This window comes from Rattus norvegicus, chromosome X (assembly GCF_036323735.1).
Source record: "Rattus norvegicus strain BN/NHsdMcwi chromosome X, GRCr8, whole genome shotgun sequence".
In the NCBI taxonomy this organism is placed as follows: Eukaryota; Metazoa; Chordata; class Mammalia; order Rodentia; family Muridae; genus Rattus; species Rattus norvegicus.
The window spans coordinates 104,732,744-104,753,109 of NC_086039.1; the positions used below are offsets into that span (position 1 = coordinate 104,732,744).

The 20,366-nt window shown below is 42.6% G+C and overlaps 1 pseudogene; it reads right to left on the reverse strand.

Moving 5' to 3' along the window:
* The window catches only part of LOC134484211 (presenilin-associated rhomboid-like protein, mitochondrial), a 100,004-nt pseudogene that overhangs the window by 57,399 nt on the left and 22,239 nt on the right, over positions 1-20,366 (reverse strand).

The following is a 20,366-nucleotide window of genomic DNA, read 5'->3' on the forward strand; positions in this document are numbered from 1 at the left end:
CTAGATGGGACCTACACCTGACAATACTTTGGTAACCAAGACCGTATACTCGATAGCCCAGAGACCCAGGGTAAAACCAAATACTATTGGTCTTAAGAAAGAAGGACGGAGGATAAAATGACGACTAATGATGTTCTGCTAAGTACATAAGTAAGCACTTTATTCAAAGAACAATGGTCAGAGAAGATTCTTCCTGCAGCTGATAGGAGTAAATACAGAGCTCAACAGCCAAACCTTTGTTTTGAGCAAAAGCAGTGTAGGTCAATCTCTAGGCAGACTACTCCTCACCGCTGTCTTGAACTCTCCACAGTCCTTAAGAAAAACTATACTAAGAACATGACTGATTGCTGCTAGTCAGAGGAATATGGCCCTAACCTGGACGGTTTGTAACTACACTAGATTTACAGTTATCCAAGACTTAGTGAAACATAGAAGACTCTGGACTAATCTTAAACAAAGAAGAGGCAACCCCTTTTCTTGATGGCCTAGGAGAGGGATTGTAGTGACTGCTGCTAAGAGGCAAGACTGATTTGTTTACAGATAAAGCCTCAGTGGCTGTGATTGGTGGTAAAAGACAGGGCAGCAATTGTTTCTAACAGATGTTGTAATTCTCTATTCACTAGAAAGAGGGGGATGTGGATCCCCCTCCCCCTTTTCTATAGGATAAGGTTGCTCATGCTTGGCAGGAAGATGTTCTCCTATGCTATGTGACCTGGTATTGCAGCATTAGACACAAGAAGGGGCTTCTCTGGTTTGGTCTTTCCTCACCTATTTTCAATAGCATAGTCAATGGTATGGAGGATGCACAGGCTGAGACTAGTCTGGTGGTTCACACTTGTCATCATACTGTCATGGTTGGCAGCTGTCAAGTACAGTGGGAAAGAAAATCTGACAAACACCAGCACTTGACAATCTACCTAACTGTACATATTGATTTCTTTCCTGGAAGAACAGCAAGACATCCAGCCAACTGAGTGGTAGCTCACCACTGTTTGAAAAATACCTCCACGGATCAGATGATGAAACATGGCAAAAGCAGTCTGTTAACTCTGGATACACACACACAGGCAGTGTGTTCACTGAAATGTGAAATAGCCTTAAATATTAAACAGGTAAACAGTAATTCCCATCACCTGTCCTTGGGGAAATGATGGAGCATAAAACAAGGAGATGTTCTTCTAAACAAAGCCAGCATGTATATCAGCCACATGGTTTGAAAGATCCCACGCAGAGAGACCCTTACTCAAGTCTTGCGAAATCGTGGACCCCAGACACAGAGAGACCATTTTGGATGTAATAAGCAAAGGCGAGGTTTATTACGGAGACCTATTACAGAGATCTCCCGGCCGACGCAGGAGGCCACGCAGGAGACAGAGGTGTCGACCCCGAGAGGCTGGGAGAAAGAGTATTTAAAGGCAGAGGCTGAGCACCAGGGGATGGGGGGGATGTCAAAGGGGAATGCACCACAAGTTACAGGATTGTTTTATGGCTCTAGGAGATAAGGGAACGCCAAAAGGTTTTTGGCCCCCTGGTTCCTGGAACAGAGCTACTAAATCAGGAGAACGATTGGGTCTTTAGGTCCTCATCATTTTTAAAAGTTTGTCAAAATTGATGAAGCATTTGTATTTGAAACACCTCTGGTTAGGCTTGGGCTGCCCGGTTTCTTGGAGTGCTCTCTGCAGGACACAATGGCTGAAAAGCACAAGTAGGGGCTTATCAGGGTCTGGAGGACATCTGGTTAAAGTATGACTCTGAGTAAGCTGGGGGGACGTCTTTGGATGGTTTATGGCTCAGTCCTCGATAGCCTGAGCTGGTTTTTGCATTCCTTTTCTTTATCTTTATGGCCTGCTATTCCTGGCGGCAGGGCTTAGCCCTGAGTCTGTGGCTTTTGCGGCTTACTCTTTTAATTTTATATTTTTAAACCTTAAATTCGTATAATTTTCCTTTCAGGTTCACAGGCAGACACAGGGTAGGGAGGTGAGCTTTAGAGAGAGATTGTTCTGCACGGTGTTATGGAAGCAAAAAGAGCTAGTGTAAGCACACCTAGAGAAGAGATCGAAGAAAAGGAAAAGTTAAGAGTTTGGAGGATGATTCAGAAAAGTGGGCTGACTTAAGAGCAAGATTGCAGCTCTGGGAGAGACTGCTAGAAGAACAGGGATGTTATGGGAAAGAAAATCACATGATCTCATCAAAAGATAATTGTTCCCCAGTTGCTGTAGTATGCCTTATGGTGAATCTGCTTCTCAGGCCAGGTGTTTGGCTGACACAACTGGATTAACTGCTAAGTGGTGGCTTGTCTTATCCCAGAGGGAGATTTCATTCTTTTAGCAAGGAGGCAGCAGCCTTACATTAAGGAAGCTTTAAGGCTACTATGAATAGTACCACACCAAAGCTTTAGATGTAGACAGTCACTATCCACCCAAACACAAATACCAGTTTCTTATTTACAGCTTGTTAAGCAAAGGAGCCTGGCATCCTTTGTAATTGCCCGGGTTACACATGAGAAAGCCCGAATTTACTTATTTATTCAGAGTCCTACTTGTGTTTATTTACTTTGCATAGTGATCACAATCCCTGTTTGACTTTCTGCTCAGGTGGGAAGGTGTCCTGGGATTCCGAAGGCCAGGTATCACACAGCTCGGATGGGAGAAATTATTCCAAAGGAAGTGCATCCTGAGAGCCCAGGAACCACACAGGTCTGAGGTGGAACAGTGCCCCAATGGAAGTGCATTCCTTAGCAAGGGGAGCCCAGGAACTCAGCTCTGAGCTGAAGCCTCCTCAGCAGAGGCTTTGCAGCTCCCAGGAGAGATGATCCCCGGCTGGAATAAACAGCCTCTTCCAGCTTCCAAAACTTTCAAAGTCTATCTCCGGTCCCTCAATAGGACCAACCCCAGATTATGCTAATTTTAGGTGAAAAGTCTGAACGAAAGCCACCAATCCCTGAGCATTCCAAACTTTCTTCAGGGAAGATGAGCTCAGGAGCCTCTCTTTCCTTCCTCCCTTCTGGGCTTCTTAGGAGAGAGATTCTTACAAGAGAGCAAATAGGACTATCTGTTGGGAGGGTCCTGGATGCTGAACAGCCAATCCAGGAGTGACTGCCTCTACTCCCAGGAGGAAGCTGACAACCAGGAACCAAGCAGACACAGTCTTTAGATAGTTTCTTAGTGGGGTGGTAGAGGTTCCTAGGGGGAGGAGATTTCCAGAGTGCAGATTGGTGGAATTTCAAGTCCTGAGCTTGGGGTGCTAGGTTTTCTTGTTCATGGATTGGGCGGTTCTTTTGCTCAGGAACTGGTGGCTTTTTTTCAGACTTTTCACCTAAAATTAAAATAACCTGGGGATGGTCCTGTTTAGGGTCCGTAGATAAACTTTGTGAACTTTTCGCAGGCTGCAATTGGCTGCTTATGATGGGGAGTGAGGCAGTGGATGGGGCATAGGGGAGGGGCCTGGCTGCCGGAGCTCCCCCGGGGTGTACCAGCCAACTTTCCTGCCTCTGACTGCTCTCATGCTGTGAGAGTTTACAACATATACCAAGTATAGGAAGCTTAGAAAGGCAAGCCACCTCAGGAGGAGTGGTGTGAATTGCAGACAGCCCCGCATCCATCCACTCCTCCCAGTCCCACCCTTACATCTCTCTGCCCCCAGAATCCACTCCTTTTCTACTCAGAGAAAGAGAGCGCCCCAACACAAACTATGTATATCAACCTTCCCTGGCAGTAGATCTAAGTGCGTCTTCGTCTCCCACTGTGGCCAGACAAGGCATCCCAGCTTGGGAAAGGGATCCAAAGGCCCATAACAGAGTCAGAAACAAATTCCTGATCCAATTGTTAGGGGATCCCCCACTAAAATCAAGCTGCAAATCTGCTACAAATTCGTAGGGGGCCTCCGTCTAGTCCAAGCATGTTCTTTGGTTGGTGGTTCAGACTCCGTGGGCCACCATCAGTCCAGATTTATTGACTCTGTAGGTTTTCAAGTGATGATTTTCCCCTCAGCCCTTCCCCTGACTTTTATCAAGAAGCCCTGAGCTCCACTAACCTTTGGCTGTGGAACATTACAGGGACATCCTAATTTTAGGTAAAAAATATGGATAAAAGCCACCAATCCATAAACACTCCAAATCTTTCACAAAGTTTATCTACAACTCCAAAACACAACAATTTCCTGGTTATGCAAATTTTAGTTGAAAAATCGGACCCAGACCAACCAATCCCTAAGCACTTTGAATCTTTCAAAAAATGTTATTCACTACCCCACACCAGTACATTCCCCAGGTTACCCTAATTGTAGGTGAAAATTCGAACATTAGCCTGCAATCCCTGAGCATTCATAGACTTTCACGAAATTTATCTATAGTCTGTGAACAGGAAGGACCAATACCAGTTATGCTAATTTTAGGTGAAAAATCAGAAACAAAACAACCAACCCGTGAGCACCATGAATATTTCACAAATATCTACAGCATATCAACAAGAAAATCTCTAGGATATCCCAATTTTAGGTGAAAAGTGTGAGTAAAACCCACCTGTCCATGAACACTCTCAATCTTTCCTGGAGTTTACCTACAGTCCATTTCCAGGTTATGCTTTTACTTAAAAAATCTGAACAAAATCAAATAATCACTTATTACTTTGAAATTTTAAAAAGTTTTATTCACTACCGCACACCAGGACAATCCCCAGGTTACCCTAATTTTAGGGGAAATTTCTGACCAGATGCCTGCAATCCCTGAGCATTCAGAAACTATCACAAAGTTTATCTACAATCCCTGAACAGGACCACCCCCAGTTATGCTAATTTTAGGTGAAAAATCTGAACAAAACCAACCAGTCCGTGAGCACTCTGAAACTTTCATGTCATCTGCAGCCCCTCAACAGGAACATCACAGGGGTATCCTAATTTTAGGGGGAAACTGTGAATAAAAGTCACCAGTCCATGAACACTGTCAATCTTTCCCAAAGTTTTCCACAGCCCGTACACAGGACCATTTCCTGGTTATGCTAATTTTAGGTGAAAATTCAGAACAAAACCAACTAAACCCTGAGCACTCTGAATCTTTCAAAAAATTTTATCCACTACCACACACCAGGAAAATGCCAAGGTTACTCTAATTTTAGGTGAAAATTCTGAGCAGAAACTTGCAATCCCTGAGCATTCAGAAAGTTTATCTACAGTCCTGTGAACAGGACCAACCCCAGTCATGATAATTTTAGGTGAAAAATCTGAACGAATTTCAGGAATCCCTGAGCACTCTGAAACTTTCACAAACACTATCTACAGCCCCCCCCCCCCAACAGGGACATCACAGGGACATTATAGTTTTAGGTGAAAATTGTGAAAATAAGCCACCAGTCCATGAACACTCTCAATATTTGAAAAAGATTCTATCTATCCCCAAAACATGACAATTTTTTGGTTATGCTAATTTTAGGTGAAAACTTGGAACAAAACCAACCAATCCCAGATCCCTATGAATCTTTCAAAAAATTTTATTTTCTACCCCACACCAGGACAATCCCCAGGTTACCCTACCTTTAGGGGGAAATTCTGAGCAGAAGCCTCCAATCCCTGAGCATTCAGGAACTTTACAAAGTTTATCTGCAGTCCCTGAACAGGACCAACCCCAGTTATGCTAATTTTAGGTGAAAAATCTGAACAAAACAACCAATCCGTGAGCACTCTGAATATTTCACAAATGTTATCTACAGCATGTCAACAGGAAAATCTCTGGGATATCCTAATTTTAGGTGAAAAGTGTGAGTAAAAGCCACCAGTTCATGAACACTATCAATCTTTGCTAAATGTTATCTACAGTACCCTAATAGGAATATATCCTGGTTATGCTAATTTTAGGTGAAAAAATCTGAACAGGAACAACCAATCAATGATCAGTCTAAAGCTTTAAAAAATTTATCCACTACCACACACCAGGACAACACCCAGTTTACCCTATTTTATGTAAAATTTCTGAGGAGAAGCCTGTAATCCCTGAGCTTTCAGGAAGTTGACAAATTTTATCTACAGTCCTTAAACAGGACCAACACAGTTATGCTAATTTTAGATGAAAAATCTGAACAAAAAACCCAATCTGTGAGCACTGTGACACTTTCACAAATGTCATCTGCAGCCCTTTAACAGGGTCGTTGCAGGGATATTCTAGTGTTAGGTGGAAAGTGTGAATAAAAGCCACCAGTTCATGAATACTCTCAATCTTTCAAAGTTTTCTACAGCACCCAAATTGGACCATTTCCTGGTTATGCTAATTTTAGGTAAAAAGAAAAAATCGAACCTAAAACAACCAAACCCTGAGCACTCTGAATCTTTCAGAAAATTTTATCCACTACTCCACACCAGGACAATCCCCAGTTATGCTAATTTTATCTGAATTAGCTGAACAAAATTCAGGAATCCCTGAGCAATCTTAAACTTTCACAACTGTCATCTGCAGCCCCTCAACAGGAACATTGCAGGGGTATCCTAATTTTAGGGGGATAGTGTGAAAAAAAAAAGCCACCAATCCATGAACATTCTCAATTTTTCCCAAAGTTTATCTAAAGAAGGCGAACAGGACCATTTCCTGGTTATGTTAATTTAGGTGAAAATGTGGAACAAAACCAACCAATCCCTGATAACTTTGATTCTTTCAAAACAATTTTTATCTATTACTTCACACCAGGACAATCCCCAGGTTTCCCTAATTTTAGGTGAAAATTCTGAACGAATTTCACGAATCTCTGAGCACTCTGAAACTTGTTATCTGCAGCCCCTCTACAGGAACAGTGCAGTGATGTCCTAATTTTAGGGGAAAAGTGTGAATAAAAGCCACCAATCCATGAACATTCTCAATTTTTCCCAAAGTTTATCTAAAGAAGGGAAACAGGACCATTTCCTGGTTATGTTAATTTAGGTGAAAGTATGGAACAAAACCAACCAATCCCTGTGCAGTGTGAATCTTTCAAAAAATTTTATCCACTACCGCACACCAGGATCCCTAATTTCCCTAAAATTAACCTAAAATCCCTAGGTTTCCCTAATTTTAGGTGAAAATTCTGAGCAGAAACTTGCAATCCCTGAGCATTCAGAAACAGTCACGAAGTTTATCTATAGTCCATGAACAGGACCAACCCCAGTCATGCTAATTTTAGGTGAAAAATCTAAACAAATTTCACGAATCCCTGAGCACTCTGAAACTTATTTGCAGCCCCTCAACAGGAACGTCTCCGGTATATCCTAATTTTTGAAAGAAACTGTGAATAAAAGCCACCAATCCATGAACACTCTCAGTCTTTCCCAAAGTTTTTCTACAGAGCCCAAACAGGACCATTTCCTGGTTATGCTAATTTTAGGTGAAAAAATTGGACAACACCAACCAATCCCTGTGCAGTGTGAATCTTTCAAAAAAAAAAATGCTATCCTTTACCCCTGAACAGGACCATCCCCAGGTTATGCATATTTGTGTTAAAAGCAAGAGATCCCTGAGGACTCTGAAATTGTAACAAAGTTTATGTACAGCCACTCAACGGGATCATTCACATGTTATGCTCATTTTCAGTGATCCGTCTGAAAAAGCTGCCAATGTCTTAGCACTCTCAAACTTTCACAAAGTTTTTCTATAGCCCCTAAACAGGACAATCCCCAAGCTATGCTAATTTTTAGTGCAAAGTCTCAACAAAACCCACCAATCACTGAGTAATCTGAAACTTTCAGAAAGTTAATCTAGAGCCCCTCCCTAAAACTATAAAACAGTTATGCTAATTTTGGGTGAGAAGTCTCAACAAATCCAAGTAGCCTCTCAATAGCTCCTGCCCAGATTATGCTAATTTTATGTGAAAAGTCTGAACAAATGCCACCAATCCCTAAACCCGAAAACCCAGCAATCAGTGTACAGGAAATCCTACCAACTGCGAGTTCTTCCTAACTCAGGGCTTGAAATCCCACCAATCCTCAGTACCAAAATCTTCTCTGTATAAAGCCCTGCCCCCTATGAAACCACTTACAATTTGCTCTTTCTGTTCATTCTGTGTCTGTCCGCTCAATTCCAGTCTGTCAGCTCCCTCCTGGGAGCAGGCATAGCCTTGCCTGTATTGGTCCTTCCATACGTTGGACCCTCCCAGTACATCTCCGTTATTTGTGCTCTTTTATGTGACTCTCTCTCTCTCTCTCATAAGAAACCAAGAAGTACTGAAGACAAGAGAGAAAAGAATGAGAGGAGCTGAGCTAAGGCTCCTGAACTCGCGCTCAGCTGAGGTACCCTCCCTTGGGATCTGCAAGCCTCTACTGAGGAGGTTTCAGCTCAGAGCTGTACAGTTCCTGGCCTTCTGGGTCCCAGAACACCTTCCCTTTTAAGTAGAAAGCCCATCAGGGTCTTAATTTTCTTTCTGAGGTGTCGCTCCTTTTGTGGATGTATGCTATCCAACCAGTTAGCTTTTATGTCTTCAAAAGATTTCTGTACCCTGGACTTTAGTGGTTTATACTGCCAAATAGCAGCTGATCCAAATACACAGACTGTGAACCCAAGTGTGAAGGAAAAAGAGATCCTTTAAAGTGTTTCCTCTAGGAACGAGATCAAGGCAATTGTCGTGTATGCTTCTCCGCTTGACACTCTCTAATCTTCAAGGTTCATTCTTCCTCGGTACTTTTCTAAATCCACACTTTTTGCTGAAGAGATAAGTTAAAACTATGTCTGAGCAGTCATGGGGCCTGGGTCTCAGCTCCAGGTTGCCACCGCCAAAGGGAGGCACAAGATTGAATGCAACCCCATCTTCCCAACCCCTGCCTCACCATAGCCTGATCCTAACTAACCCTGCAGAAAAACATAATTAATTTGACATGATACTGAGTATTTTATTGTAGGTCTGCTATGTTTAGCAGAGCACAAAATTATTATTAATATTAATATTCTTCATTGAAAATAGATTATTATATCATAAAGGAGTAACATAAAAATCCCATAAAATCTTAAACTGGAAGTCATAAATCATACACAAAAATATTGTGCACATCACTTTCAGGCTGTGTGAATGCAGATTCTGACATTGTGGATTTATATAGGCTAAAATCACCCCTTTACCAAGCTCGGTGATGTGGCTTAGTGGTAGAGTATTCGCTTTGTATGCGTGGGGTCCTGGGCTCGATTCCCGGTATCTCCAGGCTGCTGTTTTTATCTGCTGGTTTTGTTTCTTCACAAGATGTCCCAGGCTTTAATTTTCTTTTTGAGGGCATATATGCATAGGTAAATATTGTTTAAAGTGCTTATCTATGACCATCATGACAATGCTCATCTATATTCAAGATGACATTTCCATGGAGACTTCTATAGTCTGGGGGAGTACAGGGTGGTCCTGCCTCCTTGAATATATTTTGTTTACAGCTTGAGCGAGGTTCTGCTTTCATGCTGGTGGCAGTTTCCCTGGTGGGTGTGCTTTCTCGGGTGATGGATAACATGGGTGAATGGGTTCTGCTTTGAGAGAAAGGAAGGGAGGATTGGGTGGATCATTCCTAGTTACTGTGCAGAGAGCAGGAGCATTGTGGTTGTCATGGAAACCTTAGGGTCTTTGTGAACTCCCTGTTCAATGGCGACCTAGGTGATGTAGTGATAGGAGCATTATCTGTAGCCACGTTTATGGGTTCCCAAAGGTGAGCACTTGAATTTCCCTGAGGATGGGAAGACAGATGCAAGGATCCCAGACATGAGTAGGCTCACTCCCACTTCGGGGCGTGTGACCAGTGAGTCCCCTCCAGAGAGAGAGAGATTTGTGACCATTCTGCCTCTCAGAGAGTAATGTTCTGTACCATGTTGCACAGGTGACATTGCTGGCAGGGGAGTGGGAGGATGGGGGATATAGATCAGAATATATTCCACATGCTCTGATCCCATTTTCACCACTGTGAAACAGGTATAAGAGGTGGGCTGTTAAGCGAAAAATTCTAAACCGTAGTATATGAATGTCCTCTCTAGATATCTAGGATCATTATTTACAAATGCAGTTGACAAGAGGACTTTCCTTTTCCTGTTCTTTCTTTGCTATTTTGCTTTTGTCATTTGTTTTATTATTCTGTTTTGCTTTGTTGATTTTTGTTCCTTTTTAAAAAAATTTGTGGGTTTGTATTGCTTTGAGATACCATTTCACTGTGTTCTGACTTGGTTTAGAACTCTAAATGATCCTCCTACCTCAGCTTCCTAGTGATGGGATTACAACTTTTGGATACTTCTATGCTTCGGATTAATTTGAAATTTTAAGTTGCATTCGTTTGTGGTATCCACAAAACAACATGACCTGTTTGTCACCGCAGAACACCCTACCATGGTTCTGTCTGCACACCTACCTTGTTAATTTCGATAATAAATCTCAGATAAAATGAATTACAGACCCAGAGCCTAATTAAATTTTATTTGTACTCTCTTTAGTCCAACTTGGGCCCCCTGGGTTGGAATGACCTAACATCTTATCACTGACAATGTTTTTCCTGGCATGCTGACACACATTTTTTACTAAATTTCACATTATATTACCTTAAGAAAACCATAGTTTTCTACAAAGAAAAAAAGTAAAAGTGACATCTGATAGCAATTAATACCAACAGCTGAATGTTGGTCTTCTTAATAATTCATCAATGAATTTAAAAAGTGTTTGATTTACTGTGTTATTTGTTCTGCTACCATAAACACTTGATGAAACTTCTTACACACTGTACAGTATGATTTGTAGTAGTCTACATCTGTCTGACCCATATTTTCTCACTGATATTTGACTCCAGTATAAACTTACTCCTTTTGAAATGACAACTGTGATTTATATAGGCATTTGTTGTTGTGTCATTATATACATACTACGGGGGCGGTGTCCCTCTCTGAAGTCTCCAGGATTTTTTTTGTGGGGGACATTAAAGGTTAGACCATGACCAGGTATCACTCACAGTCAGATAAGTGCATATGATGGAACACATTAGGTTCAGTGATGTCTGTGGCATGGATGTAATGGCATGAGTACACACAGGACTAAGGGCCTCTCCTCCCATTGATGCCAGAGAATGCAATCCTCTGCTCCACATCAGACTGGAGCCATGGGTCCTCTTTGCACCTCTTTATTAGTCTCCTTTCTGATGAGTACTTCCCTTTTGTGGCCAGAATTTCTCCAAACAGATAGATTTTATGTCATCAACATAACTCTGCATCCTGGACTACAGTGATTCAAACTGCCAAATAGCAGCTGATACAAATACACAGCCTGTGAACTCGTTAGTGAAAAAAAATGCTTTCAGTAGAGTTGTTAATAGGTAGGGGGGAAGGGTAAAATTCTGTTTCCTTCAGGGACAGGATCAAGACACTTCTCTTCTATGTTTCTCCCTTTGACCCTGTGTTTGATCTTCAAGGTTCATCCTTCCTCGGTGCTTTTCCAAACCCACATTTACTTGCTGAAGAAATAACTTCAACCCGTGTTAGGGAGCCCCAGAGTCTGAGTCTCAGACATGTCAGTAACCGAAGCCCACACATTTGGTACAGTGATTTCTTCCCCCTTCTTACTCAGAGTCATTATCTTGATGCCTAAGTGACTCCTGTTGGATTTGGATGAGACTGAAAATATAGTAATGAAAGTTAGTTAAATCACTTATTGCTATGATAGCTTTTTAGTACTATAATTCTACTGCTGCTTCTTCAATGATGATCTGGTGTTTGGTACATTGCTTATTTATTCTCCATACTGATTTATATCAGTACGGCTCAGAATACCCATTTTTCCCCACACGGTTCTCCTCTCATATTACCATTCTATAGTTTGATGCTTTGTTTGTCCCAGTATTGGCCAGTCCTCATCTGATTCCTCTGGAGAATTGAATGAGTCTTAACAATGCATTCTGAATCTGTGTAGAGAAAGCAACCGATGTCGCCCACCTGAAAGAACCACATTGAGGGCTTGAAGAGACAGAATCCAAAAGACTGTACTGTGTGTGACTAGAATGGCAAGCTCCCCTTACTCATCTCATGTTGTCATTGTGATGTCTCTGGCATGGATGTAGTGGCATGAGTACACACAGAGAAGCAGTGTTCCTGGAAAGGTAGTAGTAAATGGACAAGCTCACATTTCCTCTGTGTGTATGCATTCCCTGCAATAGCTGGGTGTGGTCATGGTTATGTGATAAGGTAGGAAGAGGAAAGGCAAGGTTGTACTGAAGTAGTCTGCTCAGACAAGCCACCAGCAGTCTTTCCTCTAGGTTTTATGTGCTTTCTCAACCAGTGTGACAGAGAAGGGTTTGATCTCTGCATCCCGGAAGCAGGAGCTCATTGAGGAGAATGCAGTGTGCTGTGGAGTCTCCCAGCCAGAAAGGTGAAAAGAATGTGAGGACAGTCTAGGTAGGTTAGTCCCCTTCCACCATTCTCATCTACTCCATAGGTCAGCCATATTACATCTATATACACCAGCTGTCTTTTGAGGTTAAATGTGATTCTGTGTGCAAAAGCACCCTGCCATCTCAAATAGATGGAGGGAACAATGCACTTTGGAATAATTCTTTTACATCAGGTGTTCCAGAACTCCAGGTTAGGTGTTAGATTAGTGGTCCTCAGATGTGGTGAGTGTTGCATGTCCAGCTCTTTCTGGTGTCATTTTTGACACCATTTCCTCCCAATCCCCCTTTGTAATAACAGTCTCCAATACATTTCCTCTCTATATATAGAGGACCATATCACACTATCACACAGAATTGAGAGATATTAAGAGGAAAAGAAAAATTGTACTTTAAGCGTACTTTCCTATCATTGCTGCTGCTGCTCACTGACCTGCAGGAATACAGAGCTGGTTGCCCCCCTCGCCTGTTTAAGTGTCCTAGGGAGCAAGGAACAACAGGCTCAGATGTGCTGATGAGGCATGGGCAGGGTCTGTGTGCGCAGTGTAAAGCTGTGACTGGGAACCTGCCCTGAATCCTGGACTTGTCCTCCTCCACCCCTCCCTTCTTCCCTAGCCACCATTTATTTTCAAGCCTCCACCTCCAAACCATGATGCTGTTTTGGGATCTGTGAGTTTTCCAGTTCTGGCCACAATTCTGGACCACCTAGCAAGTAACATCTTTCTAGGGCAAGAATACCCCAGAGTTAGTTTTCCATGCCCTATCTTCCAGAGTCCTGAACTAGGACTCTAAAGCGTGCAGAGAAGACTACCAGGATGCTGCCATGAGCTACAGTAGGCAGGCAGGGGTACTTGGTGGGGATGACCCTACTTTCTCTTAATGAAATTGGCTTTAAATAAAGGTAAATAAACCCCCCAATTCTATGACATACTATGCCCTGTCTGTAGCTCCATCATCTCAAGAAATTCCCATTATGCCATCTCTGACATCTTGGGTGCTTAAAAAACAAACAAACAAACAAACTCCATCAGAAACCTCTCTCACTTGAATCACTGGCAAACACAGATGATACTGTCTAACTCTCTCGCTTTAACAAGCTGTAAACAAGGAACTTCTATTTGTGCTTGAGTGGGTATCTACACTGCCTGCACTTAACTAAGCCTTTGCTGTGGTTCTGTCCCAGTAGCCTTGAAGCCTCATTAATGGAAAGCTGTTCCCTCCTTGACAAAAGATGAAATCTGCCTCTGGGTGTTGACAACCCATCTTCTTGCTCTACTTTGGAGACAATCCAGTTGGGTCAGCCAAGAGGCCAAAGGACCCCTTCTTAGAAAGGAGGAGCCTTCTCCATTAAGCCATACTGAAAAAGCAAAGGGGGCAATAATTTTCTTTTTGATGAGTTCATTTGTTTTCCTTTCCCGTAATCCCTGCTCCTTGATCAGTCTTTCACAAAACTGCACCCTCTGAAATCTGCCCACTTTTCATCTATCTCTTTTCTGATTGTGGTTTCACTAACTGTTTTTGCTTCCGTAACACTGTGAGCTTCACTCTTTGTCTAGAGCTCTCCTTTCTACCATGTGGCTGCCTGTAAACCATGTGGCCGACATCCATGTTGGCTTAATTCAAATTCAGGCTTTTCCTCTATTTCTACTCTATCATTTTTCCTCTGGGAAGCTGCAAAGATTTACAGTCCTAGGGCTTTTCTTTCTCGTTTTCCTTTTTTTCCCTTCTTAAATTTATTTTATTTTATATATGTACATGTTTTGTCTGCACATGTGTCTGTGCACATGGATGACGAGGACCCATCGAGGTCAGAAATGACCTCAGGTCCTCTGGAACTGGAGTTATACATAGTTGTAAGCCTCCTGGTAGATGCTGGGAACCACAACCAGATCTGCCTTCTGCAAGAACATGTGGTTTAAAGCCATTGGAGTTTTTCTTTTAAACTCTAATAAAATTATCATTTATAAATATGGATACTAGACTTTCTTCCCTATCTGTATTCCTTTTCTTACCTTCTCTGATCTTAGTGCTTTATGTATAGCTTCAAGTAGTATATTAAATAACAGTACTAAAAGTGGACAGCCCTGTCTCATATCTGATGTCAGTGGGAATGCTTTGAGGTTTTTCTCTACTGAACATGATTATGGAAGTCTTAAGAGTTCTATTACTGTGATAAAACACCATGATCAAAACAAGTTGGGGTGGAAAGGGTTTATTTTAGCTTAAAGTTCCACACCACAGTTTGTCACTGAGGGAAGTCAGTGTAGAAGCTCAAACAGGGCAGGAACCTGGAGGGAGGGACTGCTGCAGAGTCCTGGAGGGGTGCTGAATACTGGCTTGATTCCCCAAGGTTTTCTCATAGACTGTCAGACCACCAGCCCAGGGTGGCACCACCCACAGTAGGCTGAGCCCTCCCCCATTAGTCATAAATTAAGAAAATGCCCTAAAAGCTTAGCTACAGGAGAATCCGGTGACGGCATTTTCTCATTTGATGTTCTCTCTTTCCAAATCACTTTAGCTCATTTCAAACTGACAGAAATGTAGCTGGCACAGCAGTTATTATTGGTTTGTCACACACAACCCTTACTGTGCTGAGATATGCTGCGTCCATCCCTGCTTTCTCCAGACCTTCATCATTAAAGGATGCTGGATTTTTGTCAAAGACCTTTTCTGCATCAAAATGATGGTGTGATTCTGGTTCTTGAGCCCTTTTCTGCTGAATCACCTTGATTTACATGTATTGTATCATCTCCGCACCACTCGGACAAAACCAACTTGCTATGGGAAATGATCGATTCGATGTGGGTTTTTACTTTATTTTTTTCTGCTGAGAAAGGGAAAATGCATTTTTTTATTAAATTGGGTATTTCTTATTTACATTTCGATTGCTATTCCCTTTCCCGGTTTCTGGGCCAACATCCCCCAACCCCTCCCCCTCCCCTTCTATATGGGTGTTCCCCTCCCCATCCTCCCCCCATTACCGCCCTCCCCCCAATAATCAGGTTCACTGGGGGTTCAGTCTTGGCAGGACCAAGGGCTTCCCCTTCCACTGGTGCTCTTACTAGGCTATTCATTGCTACCTATGAGGTCGGAGCCCAACCTCAGTCCATGTATAGTCTTTGGGTAGTGGCTTAGTCCCTGGAAGCTCTGGTTGGTTGGCATTGTTGTTCATATGGGGTCTCGAGCCCCTTCAAGCTCTTTCAATCCTTTCTCTGATTCCTTCAACGGGGGTCCTGTTCCCAGTTCAGTGGTTTGCTGCTGGCATTCGCCTCTGTATTTGCTGTATTCTGGCTGTGTCTCTCAGGAGAGATCTACATCCGGTTCCTGTCGGCCTCCACTTCTTTGCTTCATCCATTTGTCTAATTGGGTGGCTGTATATGTATGGGCCACATGTGGGCCAGGCTCTGAATGGGTGTTCCTTCTGTCTCTGTTTTAATCTTTCCCTCCCTATTCCCTGCCAAGGGTATTCTTGTTCCCCTTTTAAAGAAGGAGTGAAGCATTCACATTTTGATCATCCGTCTTGAGTTTCATGTGTTCTGTGCATCTAGGGCAATTCAAGCATTTGAGCTTAACAGCCTCGATGTGTGTTTTTAAAACGTGCTTTACAAATCTCTTATTAGGAATTTGTATGTGTGAATGTAGGGAAGCCTGGCTTAATGATCCTGGGCTGTAGCTAATAATGCTACTGTGAACATTGGTCTATAACTATTCAAGTTCTCGATTTCACCTAGAGTTTTTGCCTAGAAATTGAGTGCGTGGATCACACACTACTCACATGCGAGTTGTGTGTGTGTGTGTGTGTGTGTGTTTGTATGTGTGTGTGTGTGTGTGTGTGTGAGAGAGAGAGAGAGAGAGAGAGAGAGAGAGAGAGAGAGAACATCTTCATGAGTTTATTTTGCTGTGTGCATGTACCTGCCACAAAGGTCAGAGGGTACAAAATTTCTAGAAACTGGAGTTATAGATGATTGTGAACTATAATGTGAGTGCTGGGAACTGAACCCAGGTCCTCTGTAAGAGCAGGAAGTGCTGTTAATCTCTGAGCCACTTCTCCAGCCCCTGCATGTTAAATGTTTAAGAGAAGAATTGCTCTGTTGTTGTGCATAATGGTAATACCATCTTATATCCTTACTATCAATGAACAAAAATCCCACTTTCTCCATATCATTGCCAAAGCTTGGAATTAGATGTTCACATTCTATTCATGATTGTCATTCTAATGAGTGGGAAATCTTGTATCACTGTAATTTTGATTGACATTACCACAAGATTAGTGATGTTGTGCATCTTATATGTGCGTTGGAATGAGTCCAGGAGTTTCCATATGCTAAGCACATGCCCTAGCATGGAGTAACAATCACAGCCAACATTGTTTGAATCTCCAGGGTTTCTTTTTCAAAGTCTACCTAAGGTCATGTCACATGTCTGTGGAAAGTTGTATTTCATTTCCAATTCAAATGCTTTTAATTTTGCTTACCCAAATGAAGCTCCTGTAACTGCCAGTGCAATCCTGAATGCAAATATCTTCTTTCTAATCTCAAAGAAAAAACTTTTAGGCCTTCCCCACCGCTGTGCATATTAGCTGTAGATGTTTCACACTGGATTCAGGAAAGGTTGTTTGTTTATCCTAATACTATGAAATAAAGCCCCAAACAACCTCTTCCACCAGATTTCTGTAATTGATGTCAGTCCTCAATTCCTAAGGCTTATTAACAATTTCATGGTTACCAGCCTATCAACAATGAGCTTCTATTATATTTGCCCGAGTCCCATAAGCTACCAAGTCAGTTATCCACATCAGGTTCCTCTTTGTTCACCTTCACTTGCTAACTGGAGCTCATACTTCACCAACTAACCAATATTCTGCAATGGGCAAACACAGCTTGCCAATCACATACTAATAAAAATAAGGACAAGCTCTTAACAGAACATTTATAAGTTATCATGTAGGCATGAAAAATGAAAACGCTCAGTTCAAACTCTCATTTTCCAGGGATTAGGGAGATGGCTCAGTGAGTGACGGTGCTTGCTCTACAAGCCTGAGAACTTGACTATGAGTTCTTAGCAACTACGAAAAGAAGTCAGGCATGGCCACACATTCCTATCATCCCAGCAGAGATGTGTAAACCCCTGGAGCTCACTAACTAGCCAGATTGGCTGAAGAGACAAGCTTCTGAGTCAGAGATGGGACCTTACCTTAAAGGCACAATGCAGAGAGCAATAGAAGGTAACAACCAATGGCCTTCATTGGTATCCACACATAGGTGGCATGTGTTACCTCCAAACTCTTAGGTTATACATGTACAACACACTTCCATCCCCGATTTTCCTAAATTGTTATGAGCTTGAGATGGTATAACTCAGACATGACTGCAATACACAGATAGTGTGGCTACCTTGGTTAAGAAAGCCTGGAGTGGGGGCTGGAGGCTGGCATTGGGCAGGATTTGAGAAAACCCAGTCATTTGGTTTCAACGTGTCCTCACAACAAATAAAAATAAGATCTGGAAAAAATCCACATAAGTGATTTAGAGTCAATTGAACACACACACACACACACACACACACACACACACACACACACAGAGAGAGAGAGAGAGACAGAGAGACAGAGAGACAGAGAGAGACAGAGAGACAGAGACAGAGACAGAGACAGACAAAGGAGGGGGAGAGAGAAGATAGAGGTACACCCAGTAAAATCCTGCTGGCTACTTTTGTGTCAACTTGACACAAAGTAATTGTTTTGGAAGAGGAAATATCAATTGAGAAAATGTTCCCACCTGATTGGCCTTACATAGTGACTGATGTGGGAGGGCACTGATCACTGCGAGCAGTGCTGCCTCTAGGTTGGTGGTCCTGAGTGCTATAAGAAAGCAAGCCCAGCAAGCCACAAGGAGCAAGCCAGTAAGCAGCATCCTCCATTGATTCTACTTTAGCTCCAACCTCCAGGATCCTAGCCTGCTTGAGTTATTGCCCTGTCTTTACTCAGTGGTGGACTGCTGCCTGGATATTTAAAATGAAATAACTTATTTCCTCTTTAACCTGTCATTAGTTATGTATGGTATTCTATTACAGTAATAAAACATTAGGCCAAACATTTTTAAAATGACTGCCATTCTTTTTTAGAATTACACACAGTCGATATTTCTATAAAACAAAGACTGATGATGTAAAATTAGCAGACCACGTTGAACTGTTTTAAATGATGAAAACTATAGCATTATACACTTTAAACTTGCTTATAGGTTAAAAACTAATATAAGACACTTGATTCCAACACACAAACAACTTTATACACATCTAGACAGGCCCTACAGGCATGAACCACTGCTCATCTACGTGTTGGAAGAAGGCCACTTGGCTCTCCCAGACTATGAGGCCATGGGGCTATTCTGTGCAGCTGTTAACAGACCACACTCACTTCCTGCTCCTAAGACTTTATCTCTGCCTCCTGGGTCCTGATGACGTCTGTGCTTTTGCCTCACTCCTTTGGGGCACAGCTGTGGGCTAGAAACCTGTTTTCCTGCATGACAGCCTTGACCCATATGGAACCAACCAACTGACCTCTTGTTTTTCCCATGTAGAAGAGCAGAGGGGGCCCTTGCATTGACTTACTCACCCTTTAATGCCTTTGCCTATCTTAAAACATCTGCATGCCAGACTCTGCTTCTTTCTTGACATAGTCTACCTCCCCACCATTCTGCTGCCACCATTTCCACAGGACTCCTTCCTTTTCTGCTGCCGTCCGTTTCCACGGCACTCTCAGTCTTCCTTCCTTGTAGACACGGTCTGGCCTTTGGACAATCGTGCAAACATCAGCCACGGATGAGAGCAAAGCAAGAACAGCTTGTGGAGGAGAGGGGCTTAAGATGGCTGTGGTTGATTTAGCAATGGTAATTTTCTAATGCAAATTAGAGGGAGGCATCTGTAATCAAGAGTGCAGCTGATGAGATTTTCCTTGTTTTCATGGCAATGAGGGTAACAAAGTCAGTCCCTAGATTTTTGAATAAACAAGCATGTTGCTAATTTTCATGTCTTCATTTATAACAGTAAATGTTACATCTGGTTCACAGACACTGATGAATCTAATACTTGTTCAGAAAACATCTTGAGATATAACACGTAGTTTCTCCCCAGGACATGATGTATCATCATTGCATAAAGCTTTCATAAGATAGACTGCAAGATGGAGACATTCGCTGTGTCTGGGGTCGGCTCCAACGCCTACATGTTAACAGACCTGTGCAGGAGACTTGTTCACCATGGAGGGTCACAGGAAACCTGCCACTGAGCTGGTGATCAGGGCCTGCCTGCCACAGGACTTCCGGGTGGCCAGGGCCGAGAGGGCTCGCATGACCCTTCCACCAAGTGAGTGTGTAGCCAGAGGTGAGAAAGGCAAAACGGCAGTGTCCACCTGGAATTCAGGCCACACTGTCAAGATATACAAGACAGGACAGAGGCCACAGAGACACATGGCCTCACTTCCCTTGGATGGAGCCGAAAGAGACTGAAATGGTTAGATATTCTTTTTCTGTTGCTGGCAAAAACTCCATATTCCCATCATGGCCTTGCCTGCACAGGTCAGAAGAGGGCATCAGATTCCCTTAAGCTGGACTTACCCGTGGTTATCTGCTATGGGTACTGGGAACTGAACCCTGGTCCTCTGCCATAGCAGCCAGGGCTCTTAGTGGCTGAGCCATCTCTCCAGACCCAGACATACGATTCTTTATGAGAACTCCAGACGTTCACTTGGTGAGTTTTAATTTGATATTATATCTACCTAAAGTTTCAACTACCTGTTGGGTATAATTTTATTTTCTGCAATTCACATCAGAGACCATGTGTAGCCAACCACTTTTCCAAAATCATTTTTGATAGGACAAAAAAAATGTTTTGTGAGTGTACACTGAAGAACATTTATATTTTCCTCAGTATCCTGCTGCTGGCCATCAGGATACAAATCCATGCTGCATTCTAATGGATTGTGTAGTCCATTTCATATGCAGTTTAAAAATGCCCTATAGCATGGT